Source organism: Hordeum vulgare, chromosome 4H, assembly GCF_904849725.1.
Source record: "Hordeum vulgare subsp. vulgare chromosome 4H, MorexV3_pseudomolecules_assembly, whole genome shotgun sequence".
Classification (NCBI taxonomy): domain Eukaryota; kingdom Viridiplantae; phylum Streptophyta; class Magnoliopsida; order Poales; family Poaceae; genus Hordeum; species Hordeum vulgare.
The window spans coordinates 123,525,690-123,539,434 of NC_058521.1; the positions used below are offsets into that span (position 1 = coordinate 123,525,690).

The window sequence follows — 13,745 nt, forward strand, 5'->3', positions numbered from 1 at the left end:
TGTTGCTCATAGCGATTGGGTGAGTCCGGTGCATTGCGTCCCTAAGAAGGGAGGCATTACCGTTGTCCCTAATGATAAGGATGAATTAATCCCACAGAGGATTATTACTTGCTATAGGATGGTGATCGATTTTAGGAAATTGAACAAAGCCACTATGAAAGATCATTACCCTTTGCCATTTATCGACCAAATGCTAGAAAGGCTGTCTAAACACACACACTTCTGCTTTCTAGACGGTTATTCTGGTTTCTCCCAAATACCAGTTGCACAATCTGATCAGGAGAAAACCACTTTCACGTGCCCTTTCGGTACCTTTGCTTATATACGTATGCCTTTTGGCTTATGCAATGCACCTGCCACTTTTCAAAGATGTATGATGGCTATATTCTCTGACTTTTGTGAAAAGATTGTCGAGGTTTTCATGGATGACTTCTCCGTTTATGGGTCTTCCTTTGATGATTGCCTCAGCAACCTTGATCGAGTCTTAGAGAGATGTAAAGACACCAATCTTGTCTTGAATTGGGAGAAGTGCCACTTCATGGTTAATGAAGGCATCGTCTTACGACATAAAATTTCCGAAAGAGGTATTGAATTCGATAAGGCTAAGGTTGATGCAATCGAGAAAATGACATACCCCACAGATATCAAAGATATAAGAAGTCTCCTTGGTCATGTTGGTTTCTATAGAAGGTTCATTAAAGACTTCTCTAAGATTTCTAGGCCTCTTACCAAGCTCTTGCAGAAGGATATTCCTTTTGTTTTTGACGATGATTGTGAGAAAGCCTTCGAAATACTTAAGAGGGCTTTGATAACTGCACCTATTGTTCAACCACCTGATTGGAACTTACCTTTTGAAATCATGTGTGATGCTAGTGATTATGTTGTTGGTGTTGTCCTAGGGCAAAGAGTCGATAAGAAGTTGAATGTTATTCACTACGCTAGTAAAACTCTAGACAGTGCCGAGAGAAACTATGCTACTACGGAGAAGGAATTTTTAGCAGTCGTGTTTGCATGTGAAAAGTTCAGGTCTTACATAGTTGATTCCAAAGTCACTATTCACACTGGTCATGCTGCTATTAAGTACATCATGGAGAAGAAAGAAACTAAACCTAGACTTATCAGATGGGTTCTCTTGCTACAAGAATTTGATTTGCACGTTGTTGACAGAAAGGGTGCTGATAACCCAGTAGCAGATAACTTGTCTAGGTTGGAGAACGTTCTTGATGACCCACAACCTATTGATGATAGCTTTCCCGATGAGCAATTGAATGTCATCAATGCTTCACGTAGTGCACCGTGGTATGCTGATTATGCGAACTATATCGTTGCCAAATATATACCACCTAGTTTCACGTACCAGCAAAAGAAGAAATTCTTCTTTGACTTGAGACACTACTTTTGGGATGATCCTCACCTTTATAAGGAAGGAGTAGATGGTGTTATTAGACGTTGTGTACCTGAACATGAACAGGGACAGATCCTACATAAGTGTCACTGTGAGGCCTGTGCAGGACACCATGAAGGAGATAGAACTGCACACAAGGTATTGCAATCAGGTTTCTATTGGCCCACTCTCTTCAAGGATGCCCGTAAGTTTGTCTTGTCTTGTGACGAATGCCAAAGAATAGGCAATATTAGCAAACGTCAGGGAATGCCTATGAACTATTCACTTGTCATTGAACCATTTGATGTCTGGGGCTTTGATTATATGGGACCTTTTCCAAAATCCAATGGGTATACTCATATCCTAGTTGTTGTTGATTACGTCACTAAGTGGGTAGAAGCTATCCCCACTAGTAGTGCTGATCACAACACCTCTATCAGGATGCTGAAAGAAGTTATCTTCCCTAGATTTGGAGTCCCTAGATATCTAATGACCGACGGTGGTTCACACTTCATTCATGGTGCCTTCCGTAAAACTCTTGCTAAGTACGATGTCAACCATAGAATTGCGTCTCCCTATCACCCTCAGTCCAGTGCTAAAGTAGAGCTAAGCAATAGAGAGATTAAACTAATTCTGTAAAAGACTGTCAACAGATCTAGAAAGAATTGGTCTAAGAAGCTCGATGATGCACTGTGGGCTTATAGAACTGCCTATAAGGATCCCATGGGCATGTCTCCGTACAAAATGGTGTACGGTAAAGCATGTCATTTACCTCTTGAGCTAGAGCATAAAGCTTATTGGGCAATCAAAGAGCTCAACTTTGATTTCAAACTTGCCGGTGAGAAGAGGTTATTTGACATTAGCTCGCTTGATGAACGGAGAACTCAGGCATATGAGAATGCCAAGTTGTTCAAAGAGAAGGTTAAGAGGTGGCATGATAAGAGGATACAAAAGCGTGAGTTCAATGTAGGTGATTATGTCTTGCTATATAACTCTCGTTTAAGATTCTTTGCAGGCAAGCTTCTCTCTAAATAGGAAGGTCCCTATGTTCTTGAGGAAGTATATCGTTCCGGTGCTATCAAGATTAACAACACGGAAGGTAATTGTCTGAGAGTTGTAAATGGGCAGAGAATCAAGCATTATATCTCAGGTACTCCCATAAATGTTGAAAGCAATATCATCAATACCATAACTCCGGAATAATACCTAAGGGACATTTATCAGCCTGTTTCAGACTCTGAAAACGAAGACGTATGTGATTCTGTAAGAAAACAGAGTCCAAAACTTTTCCAGTAGGAAATTTTCTCCGTTTTGGAATATTTGAAAAAATACAAAAATTGGAAGTAGTCCGGAAAGTGCGCGAGGAGGCGGCAAGCCTGCATGGCGCGGGCCCACCCCCTGGCCGCGCCGTGAGGGCTTGTGGCCACCACGTGCGCCTCCCTGACTCCGTTTTCATGCAAGGTACTCCTTCTGGTCTGAAAAAAATCATTATATATACTCCCGTTTGGTCTGACCTCTGCATCATGCAGATTTCCTCTGTTTATCGTTTCGAGCCTGTTTTCTGCCACAGATTTAGAGCAAGATGTCGTCTCGGGAATCTGTGGGGGAGAAAAATCTCCCTCGAGCCTATGGAGAAGTAAATGCTGATCTGAAAAGAATGGAGGCCAAGGAGAGGCTACCTAAATAAACCAAGGGCAAAACTAAGGAGAGGAATCAGGCATGGGATGAAGTGCAATCTGTGATCAACAAGGAAGAAGTTGAAGAAGTGGATTTTCTCCAACCCTACATCCACCTACTGTCTCCATCCTTGATTGAACTCTTGAGGTTTTGTGAAACAACTCATGCTCGCAATAATTGTCTCACTCATGAAGTTGTTTTGCTGGAAAAACATATCGCACATCTCCAAGGTATAAATCAAAGATTAATGGCCCTCTTGGAGTCAAAGATTGCAACAACTCCACCACCATCACCACCAAAGAAAGGCAACTAAACATGGGTATGGGCAATCCCCTTGGCTTGTGCCAAGCTTGGGGGAGTTGCCCCGGTATCCTATCACCATCACATCTTTTGCCTTTACCTTTTTTTTAGTTTTCCTTTTTCAGTTTTCTCTTTCTCTAGTAGACTAAAAGTCTTAGTGTTTTAGTCTTGAGTTTTGCTTTGTGTCACCCCCGATGTATTCGAGCTCGTGAGCCATATAATAAAGAGTGTCTTAGTTGAAGGGATTTGCCTCTTGCCATGATCAAAAGAGTGAGAATAGAAAAAAAGCATGAAAGATCATGTAATGATCTTATGGGAAGTGATGGCTTCACATATAAAAAGGATGATGATTGAAACTTGTTGAGGGTAGGCAAACGTAGACATTGGTCATTGTTGCAATTAATAGGAAGTGATAAAGAAGGAGAGGTTCACATATAAATATATCATATCTTACACCATCTATGATTGTGAATACTCACTAATTCATTGCATGCCTAGAAGTAGATGTTGGACAAGGAAGACAACATAATGAATTGTGTTTGCTTGGCTCCGAACAATGTTATATGATTAGAGTTCCCTTAGCATGTGACAATTGCTTCCACCTCACATTATCCAAACCTCCCTTACTAAGTAGAGATACTACTTGTGCATCCATAAACCTTCAACCCAGTTTTGCCATGAGAGTCCACCATACCTACCTATGGATTGAATAAGATCCCTCAAGTAAGTTGTCATCGATGCAAGCAATAAAAATTTCTCTCTAATATGTATGATCTATTAGTGTATGGAAAATAAGCTTTGTACGAACCTATGATGAGGAAGACATAAAAGCGACAGACTGCATAATAAAGTTCTTTATCACAGGAGGCAATATAAAGTGGCGTTCCTCCGCACTAAGAGGACACGCATCCAAACCTCAAAAACGCATGACAACCTCTGCTTCCCTCTGTGAAGGGCCTATCTTGTACCTTTACTTTTTGCCCTTGAAAGAGTCATGGTGATCTTCACCAATTCCCTATCTCGACTTTATCTTGGCTAACGTCATATGCTTGGGAAAGATCTATATTCATATGTCAACTTGGAGGTAAGTATTCATGAATTATTATTGTTGACATTACCCTTGAGGTAAGCAGTTGGGAGGCAAAACTGTAAGCCCCTATCTTTCTGTGTGTCCAGCTGAAACTTTGATCTCATGAGTACCACGTGAGTTGTAGCAATTGTAGAGAACGAAAGAATGATTGAGTATGTGGATTTGCTTGATAAGCTCTTATTTGACTCTTTCTGATGTTGTGATAAATTGCAATTGCTTCCATGACTAAAGGCTATCAGTTGTTACTTCTCGGTAAGGATCATGATCCATGCTTTACTTTGTGAAGGAATTATCACTTTAGCATGAGATATTATATGTTGGTATTGTTGTTCTGAGCTTGATCATGATGCATGCATGTTCGTATCTTGTTTTTTCGACCCCTCTCTCCCTAAACATGTGGACATATTTATTGAGCTAGGCTTTCGCTTGAGGACAAGCGAGTCTAAGCTTGGGGGAGTTGATACTTCCATTTTGCATCATGTTTTCATGTTGATATTTATCGCTTCTTGGGCTGTTATTTCACTTCATGGTACAATTCTTATGCATTTTCTCTCTTATTTTGCAAGGTTTACATGAAGAGGGAGAATGTCGGCAACTGGAATTCTGGCCTGAAAGTGGAGCAAAGTTGAGATACCTATTCTGCGCAACTCCAAACGCCGTAAAATCAACGAGGATTTTTTTCCTTATTTATAAAAAATACTGGGCCGAAGAAGCGCCAGAGGGGCGCCAAGGGATGGCCACAAGACTGCACGGCGCGGCCAACCCCCCCCCCCCCAAGGTCGCGCCATGAGAGCTTGTGGGCAGCCTGCTGGCCCACTTGCCCCCCTCTTCTGCTATATGAAGAGTTCTGTCCAGGAAAAAAATCAGAGAGGAGCTTTTTCGTGGATTCGCCGTCGCCACGAGGCGGAACTTGAGCAGAACCAATCTAGAGCTCCGGCAGGACGATCCTGCCGGGAAAACTTCCCTCTCGAAGGGGAAATCGTTGCCATCGTCATCACCAACACTCCTCTCATCGGAGGGGACTCATCACCATCAACATCTTCATCAGCACCATCTCATCTCCAAACCCTAGTTCATCACTTGTAACCAATCTCCGTCTCGCGACTCCGATTGGTACTTGTAAGGTTGCTACTAGTGTTGATTACTCTTTGTAGTTGATGCTAGTTGGATTGTTTGGTGGAAGAGTTTATGTTCAGATCCTTGATGCTACTCATTACCTCTCTGATCATGATTATGATTATGCTTTGTGAGTAGTTACTTTTGTTCCTAAGGACAAGGGATAAGTCATGCTAATAGTAGTCATGTGAATTTGGTATTCATTCGGTAATTTGATATGTTGTATGTTGTTTTTCCTCTAGTGATGTTATGTGAACGTCGACTAAATAACACTTCACCATTATTTGTGCCTAGAGGAAGGCATTGGGAAGTAGTAAGTAGATGATGGGTTGCTAGAGTGAGAGAACCTTAAACCCTAGTTTATGCGTTGCTCCGTAAGGGGCTGATTTGGATCCACTAGTTTAATGCTATGGTTAGACTTTGTCTTAATTCTTCTTTCGTAGTTGCAGATGCTTGCAAGAGGGGTTAATCATAAGTGGGATGCTTGTCCAAGTAAGGGCAGTACCCAAGCGTCGGTCCACCCACATATCAAACTATCAAAGTAACGAACGCGAATCATATGAACATGACGAAAACTAGCATGACAGAAATTCCCGTGTGTCCTCGGGAGCGCTTTTCCTCCTATAAGACTTTGTCCAGGCTTGTCCCTTGATACAAATGGGATTGGGCCACTTTGCTGCACCGTTGCTACTTTTGTTACTTGTTGCTTGCTACGAATCATCTCACCACACAATCACTTGTTACCGACAATTTCGGTGCGTGCAGATTTTACCTTGCTCAAAACCACTTATCAGATCCTTCTGCTCCTCGTTGGGTTCGACACTCTTACTTATCGAAAGGACTACGATTGATCCCCTATACTTGTGGGTCATCAAGACTCTTTTCTGCTCCCCAAACAGACGTTTGTAAAACTCAGAGATTTACAACTTTAGATTTGCGTGTCCCACTATCTTACCCTCATCTTGTTCTAGCTGGAAAATTATTTTATTTCTGTGTTTATTAGTGGCAATGAGATGGAACTATTGCATATTGTCATCTCCATATATCACGTTACGCACTTTTGCTCTTAAAGCCCATTTCATCTCTTCTTCCCGAAGGAGCTTTTTCAGACTCATATCAGCTTGAGTTCTAGATGACCTCTCATTGTCATCTAACAATACTGATCCAGCTTTTAAGTCTGTCTCATTAATAAGATTGAGTAGTCTCTCTTTCTCAATCTTATACCTCCCGCTCTCATGTTTGGCCCATCCCCTTAAGAACTGTCTTAAGTGCCTAATTTTGTTCTGCCATCGCTCAACATTCGATGAGCCCCAGTAGCCTTAGCCCACTCTGTTGCTATAAGGTCCACAAATCCTTCTTTCTCAAACCATGCTACCTCGAAAGAGAAGGTACTCTTGTTTCCCACATGTGTAGCATCACCAGAGTCAACAAGCAAAGGTGTGTGATCTGAGATCGCTCTTGGTAAAGCTCTGGCGGTTGCAAGATTGTGCTCCCAATCCACACTCGTTAGAATCCGGTCAAATTTTTCAAGAGTTGGATTAGGCAAAGCATTTTCCCACGTAAACTTTATGCCAGAAAGCTCAATTTCTCGCAGGTCTAGGCTTTTGATAATAGTGTTAAACATAAATGACCATCTGCCATCGTAGTTGTCATTATTCTTTTCCTCCCGCCGCCTAATTATGTTGAAGTCTCCCCCAACCAAAATGGGTAGCCGCTCATCCCCACAGATTCGGACTAGGTCGGCTAAGAAATCCATTTTTAACTCTCGCTGGGCGGCCCCATAGACAGCCACAAGTGTCCACTGGAACCCGTCAATTTTCGATCGCACTCGAAATTTCACCGCGATGTCCCCGAACACTACATTCCGAGATCTAAGTTGTGCTCTACCGTTGCTTCTGCTAGAAATCTTCTTTTAGCCAAGTCCGCAAGACCTCTGCTATTCCAAAAGATTCCTCTCACTTATCATCAAAAAAATAGCAGTCTTAAGTCTGGCGCTTCTGCGCACTGCATATTCGGGGTATACCTTTCGCTTCCATGGCCGCTTAGGCCTATCTGGTTCAGCCATCTGGTCCATATAACCGGTCTCAGACTGTTCAGATGCATTAAGTTGCGTAGGGTCCACATAACCCTCCACGCCATAATCATTACCCTCGTCAGTCAGTAGAGATCTTGGCCTAAGATCCTCAGAAAGACTGTCTAAAGCCTCCATCCCCAGTGCATTAATTTCAGTATCATTCATAGGTTTAACTGCTGCAAGATTTCTAAGCATGTCCATAGCTCTCCCAGCCTCTAAAACTAAGATATCATTAACAGACTTTGAGATTTTTGTTTCATTGTTACCCAGAGATACCCCGATTTGGTTTGCCCGTAATATAATGTCATCCTCGGAAAGATGCAAGATGAAAAATTCTTTATTAACTGACATACGTGTAGTGCTCTCATAGTCATGGAGCTGAGCCATCCGCATGGTGCGGCCCATCTGAAGATCGTCGACATCCGGCTGCGCTTGGAGATGGCTACTCGTCCTCGTACCTCCAGTCACCGGGTCTAGAATCCCTGCGAAAGTGATGACCTCCTCAGTGGTATGCTCTCGCAGACGGAGGCCTCCTGCCTCCAGTCCAGCGTGGTTGACATGCCCAGAGCCAGCGTCCACACTATGACCTGTTGTGCGCCCGGAAGAGTTGTCGTTACCATGTGTAGGATGCCCCACCGTCGTCTTAGTAAGTAGATGCTGATGAATAAACGTTCTACTTGTCTTGGTGTACTGCCCATTACTATTGAACCTGTGACTATCAAGTAGCATAATTAGCATTGCGGTGCGTTCATAATTCTGTCAATTTCTCAACTGTGATTTGTTTACCCAAGCATAGTTGTTTATCCTCTTTTGGGAGAGAGACATCACTAGTGAACATCATGTGACTCCAGCCCATATCACCATCATTGTTTACAGCTCCATCATTTACTGATTTCATTTACTTTTCCATTGCAATCACTATTACCTTCCCGCTTGTGTTTTGATCCTTTGCAAACTACAAGGCCGGAGAGATTGACAACCTCTCTGTACTCGTTGGGAGCAAAGTTATTTGTTATGTGTGCAGGTCCACGTCTTCTGCTAGCGCTAGGGTGGAAGACACCTACTTGTTAATCCTAGGAGTCCTCCTGGTTCGATAAACCTTACAGTTCCCGTGTGAGGGAAAACTTGCTGCTGACTACATCTCAACTTTCCACTTGGGGTAACCAACAGGGTGCGAGAAGTATATACATCATATCGTCATCACCTACTAACTCAGTGCACCCAGTGCCAGTTTCGGTCTGCTGGTGTCTTTTTTGCAGGGGCTTTTACCCAAATTCACACAGCCCCAAAATCCCAAGAAAAATATATAAAAATCAGCATGACGGAAGCTTCCAGATCCCCGAATATGGGCCAGAGGGGAGCCAGGGGTTGCCCAGGCGGCCACCGTGCGCGGCCTAGCCCCTAGCCGCGCCCAGAGGCCGCCTGGGTGGGCCCCACCTCCTCTGATGCCCTCCTTTGGCCTATACTTACCCCTCCGATCGGAAACCCTTCCACCATATCCAGAATCGCGAATTTCTCCATCTTTCCGCCGCCGCAGCGCTTCCGAGATCGGGAGTGTGAGGAGACCTCTTCCACGCACCCTGCTGGAGAGAGGATTGACCTCCGGGAGCTTCTCCACCGCCATGGATGCTTCCTGGACGTGTCGTAAGTAGTCCTCCTTGGACCATGAGTCCATGACCAGTAGCTATGTCATGTCTTCTCTCCAATCTTGTGCTTCAATGATTAGCCCTTGTGAGCTGCCCTACATGATCAAGGCATCTATGTAATTTTCCTGCTAGTGCTATGCTCGGTTTGCTGGGATCCGACGAGTTATGAGATTATGTTCAGATTGTGATGACTTATATATTTGATTATCCTTTTATATTATGTTCTTTAGTGATTCATGCATGTTCTCCGTTGCTCTTTATTGCTTTGGTCGAGTAGTAGATTGTAACTCCAAGAGGGAGTATTATGCATGATTGTGGGTTAATTCCCCTGATGTCTAGCTTGAGCGACAGAAACATGAGACTAGGGGATGTGTTGTTCCCACCAGGGAGAAAACAACGGTGCTTGTGACCATGGTTGCAAGGATTGTTTACCTTACGCATAGTTCGTTAATGCAGTTGTCCGTTACTTTGAGTTTACACTTTGGGTGGGGCTCGCAACTTAATACCAGCGAGATGTTCTGGATAGATATCTCAAGGTAGATGATTAGTAAGTTGTAACATCCCAAATTTTGGAATGTTAAAATAATTATTAGATTGTTTGTTTGTTTGATTGAGTGATTGAAACTTGAGTGGAGTTTGAAACTATTCAAAAACTTTTGAATGAGAGGGAATGAAATGACTTTCCCCTTCTCCGGTAAATTCAAATTCATCCAATTAAAAGCAATGAGAGAAGATGACATGACCTCTTCAACTATAAAGAATTTGAACGTAGTTTTGCATTTGAATTCTTTCAAATATTTGCCCTTGCTTCTATATTTTTCTTCCCCGAGAAATACGCCGAAAATAATCCTTGCCAAGCAAGAAAGAGAGGAGGAACATGACCCTCCAAACCGGGGATATTCCTTTGAAATATTTGGACCATAAAACCCAAGGTTTATTTGAAAAATATTTGCAAAAATAAAGTAAACCAATTTAGGGATTTTCAAAAAAAAAAGCATTTTTTTGAAGTATTTATTTTGGTACTGGAAAAATGCCCATCTTTTTGGATTTATTTTTCTGAAAATTTTAATATATATTACCCCTATATTCCGAGGAATATTCCATTTACTTTTAATAGTTTTAATTCCGTTTTAATAAATATGGAAAGAGATCTTTGTTTTAAGAAAGTCCCTGGGCCACTTCAGGAAACAAATCAGGCCCATAACTCACCTTCTTCTTCGTCCCCTCGTTCTTTCTTTCTCTACCATGGCCACGCACCAGGAAGCTTCCTCCCAAAAAAAATTCTCCGGGATTCGCGAAGCTCCTTCCCTCCCAGCACCTCCCTCGCCCCTGTAAAGGATCCCCTCGTCCTCCTCGTTCCATTCCCCTCGAGAAACGCCCTGTTCCCATGCCCGTAGCATCTCTCCACCACCTCCCCTTTTCTCTGTCAAGAACCAACCAGAGAGCTCTCCCGTGTCGCCCCTGCGCCACCTCCAGCCCCCCTGCACCACCTCCCGCGACTTCCCTACCTCGCCGCCACCGTCCTCCATCGCACCCCCCACCCCCGCCAGCGACCTCCCCACCTCGCCGGAGGAGCTACCTCGCCGTAGTTCTTCCTCCGTGTCACCCATGGTGAGATTCACGAAATCCCGTATTGCAGTTTTTTCAGAAAATTGCAATCTTAGAAAATTCATATGTATTAGTCTGTAACTCCAAATTAGATGATTTGTTTTACGTTGGATCACAAATTTTATGTAGTTTCTGCAGATATATAATTTTTCTATGTTTGGATTTACAAAAATTGAATTAGATCAGATTTGATTTAAAGCTTGTTTTTCTTATACCGGGAGTGTAAAAATAGCTTTTAAATTAATTCTTGTTGCTACTATTTCCTATTGATCATATCTTTCAGTAGTTTAAGGTTAAATGTTTTTAAATATTTTTACTTAGGGTTTTAAGCAAAACAGATTCTGTTTTAGCCTTTTTTGTTTTCTTGCTATTTCTTTTGTATTAATTGTTCTTAATTTGTTTTTTTAATTGTGACGAGTTATATTTTGTTTTCTGATATTTTGTTTTGTAAGTAAATTTTCCAAAACAATATTATTTTATAAGTATTTTCAAAATAGGAAATCAAACTAGCAATGCAATCAATTCGCAAGATATTATAGAACTAGAATTGATTCCATGCAAACATATAAGAATAAATAAAATAAAATTTTGTTGTTGTTGAAAAGTTACTCGTAAATATCAGAAAACAAAATATAACTTGTCACAATTACAAAAAAACAAATTAAGAACAATTAATACAAAAGAAATAGCAAGAAAACAAAAAAGGCTAAAACAGAATCTATTTTGCATAAAACCCTAAGTAAAAGATATTTAAAAAAATTGAAACTTAAACTACTGAAAGATATTATCAATGGGAAACAGTAGCAAAAAGAATTAATTTAAAAGCTATTTTTACACTCCTGGTATAAGCAAAACAAACTTTAAATCAAATCTGATCTAATTCGAATTTTATATATCCAAACATAGACAAATTATATACCTACAGAAAGTACATAAACTTTGTGATCCAACGCAGAAAGAATCATCTAATTCGGAGTTATAGACTAATAGATATGAATTTTTTAAGATTGCAATTTTGTGAAAAACTGCAATACGGGATTTCGTGAATCTCACCATGGATGACACAGAGGAAGAACTCCGGCGAGGTGGGGACGTCGCCGGCGGCGGTGGGGGTGCGATGGAGGACGGTGGCGGCGAGGTAGGGAAGTCGCGGGAGGTGGTGCAGGGGGGCTGGAGGTGGCGCAGGGGCGACACGGGAGAGCTCCCTGGTGCGTTCTTGACAGGGAAAAGGGGAGGTGGTGGAGAGATGCTACGGGCATGGGAACGGGGCGTTTCTCGAGGGGAATGGAACGAGGAGGACGAGGGGATCCTTTATAGGGGCGAGGGAGGTGCTGGGAGGGAAGGAGCTTCGCGAATCCCGGAGAAAAAAAATTTGGGAGGAAGCTTCCTGGTGCGTGGCCATGGCAGAGAAAGAAAGAACGAGGGGAGGAAGAAGGTGAGCTATGGGCCTGATTTGTTTCCTAAAGTGGCCCAGGGACTTTCCTAAAACAAAGATCTCTTTCCATATTTATTAAAATGGAATTAAAACTATTAAAATTAAATGGAATACTCCTCGGAATATAGGGGTAATATATATTAAAATTTTTAGAAAAATAAATCCAAAAGATGGGCATTTTTCCACTACCAAAATAAATACTTCAAAAAAAATTGAAAATCACTAAATTGGTTTATTTTCTCTTTGCAAATATTTTTCAAATAAACCTTGGGTTTTATGGTCCAAATATTTCAAAGGAATATCCCCGGTTTGGAGGGTCATGTTCCTCCTCTCTTTCTTGCTTGGCAAGGATTATTTTCGGGGTATTTCTCGGGGAAGAAAAATATAGAAGCAAGGGCAAATATTTGAAAGAATTCAAATGCAAAACTCCGTTCAAATTCTTTATAGTTGAAGAGGTCATGTCATCTTCTCTCATTGCTTTTAATTGGATGAATTTGAATTTACCGGAGAAGGGGAAAGTCATTTCATTCCCTCTCATTCAAAAGTTTTTAAAAGTTTCAAACTCCACTCAAGTTTCAATCACTCAATCAAACAAACAAACAATCTAATAATTATTTTAACATTCCAAAATTTGGGATGTTACATAAGTAGATGCTGATGAATAAACGGTCTACTTGTCTTGGCGTACTGCCAATTACTGTTGAGCCTCTAACTTTCAAGTAGCATAATTAGCATTGCGGTGCGTTTATAATTTTGTCTGTTGCCCAGCTGTAATTTGTATACCCAAGCATAGTTGTTTATCGTCTTTTGGGAGAGAGACATCACTAGTGAACGTCATGTGACTCAGGTCCATATCACCACCATTGCTTACACCTCCACCATTTACTGCTTTCATTTACTTTTCTGTTGCAATCACTATCACTATTCCCTCTTGTGTTTTGATCCTTTGCAAACTACAAGGCCGAAGATATTTACAACCTCTATGTACTTGTTTGGAGCAAAGATATTTGTTGTGTGTGCAGGTCCACGTCTTCTGCTAGCGACAGAGCAGCGGACACCTACTTGTTGATCCTCGGAGTCCTCCTGGTTTGATAAACCTTACAGTCTCCGTGTAAGGGAAACTTGCTTCTGACTACATCTCCACCTTCTACTTGGGGTAACTAACAAGGGGCGAGAAGTATATTCATCAACTCGTCATCAAGCAAGTTTCTGGCGCCGTTGTCGGGGACTCCAGTCTTCAAGACAAGGGATTTGCACGCTATCTTATACCTTTGCTTTTTAGTCTTGTTAGTTTGCTTTCTAGTTTTTTCTTTAGAGTCTTATATCAAAAACCCCAAAAAATAGTTTATTTTATTTTAGTTGTTCTTTCTGCTTAGTCTAACATGTTAGGGTTTGATGCTTTGAGGGAATCTAAG

General features: G+C 41.7%; 1 pseudogene; it reads right to left on the reverse strand.

Annotated features, from left to right (window-relative positions):
- LOC123450347 overlaps positions 1 to 10,897 on the reverse strand; it is a 100,424-nt pseudogene extending 89,527 nt beyond the window's left edge.
- Between the last annotated feature and the right edge of the window lie 2,848 nt (positions 10,898 to 13,745).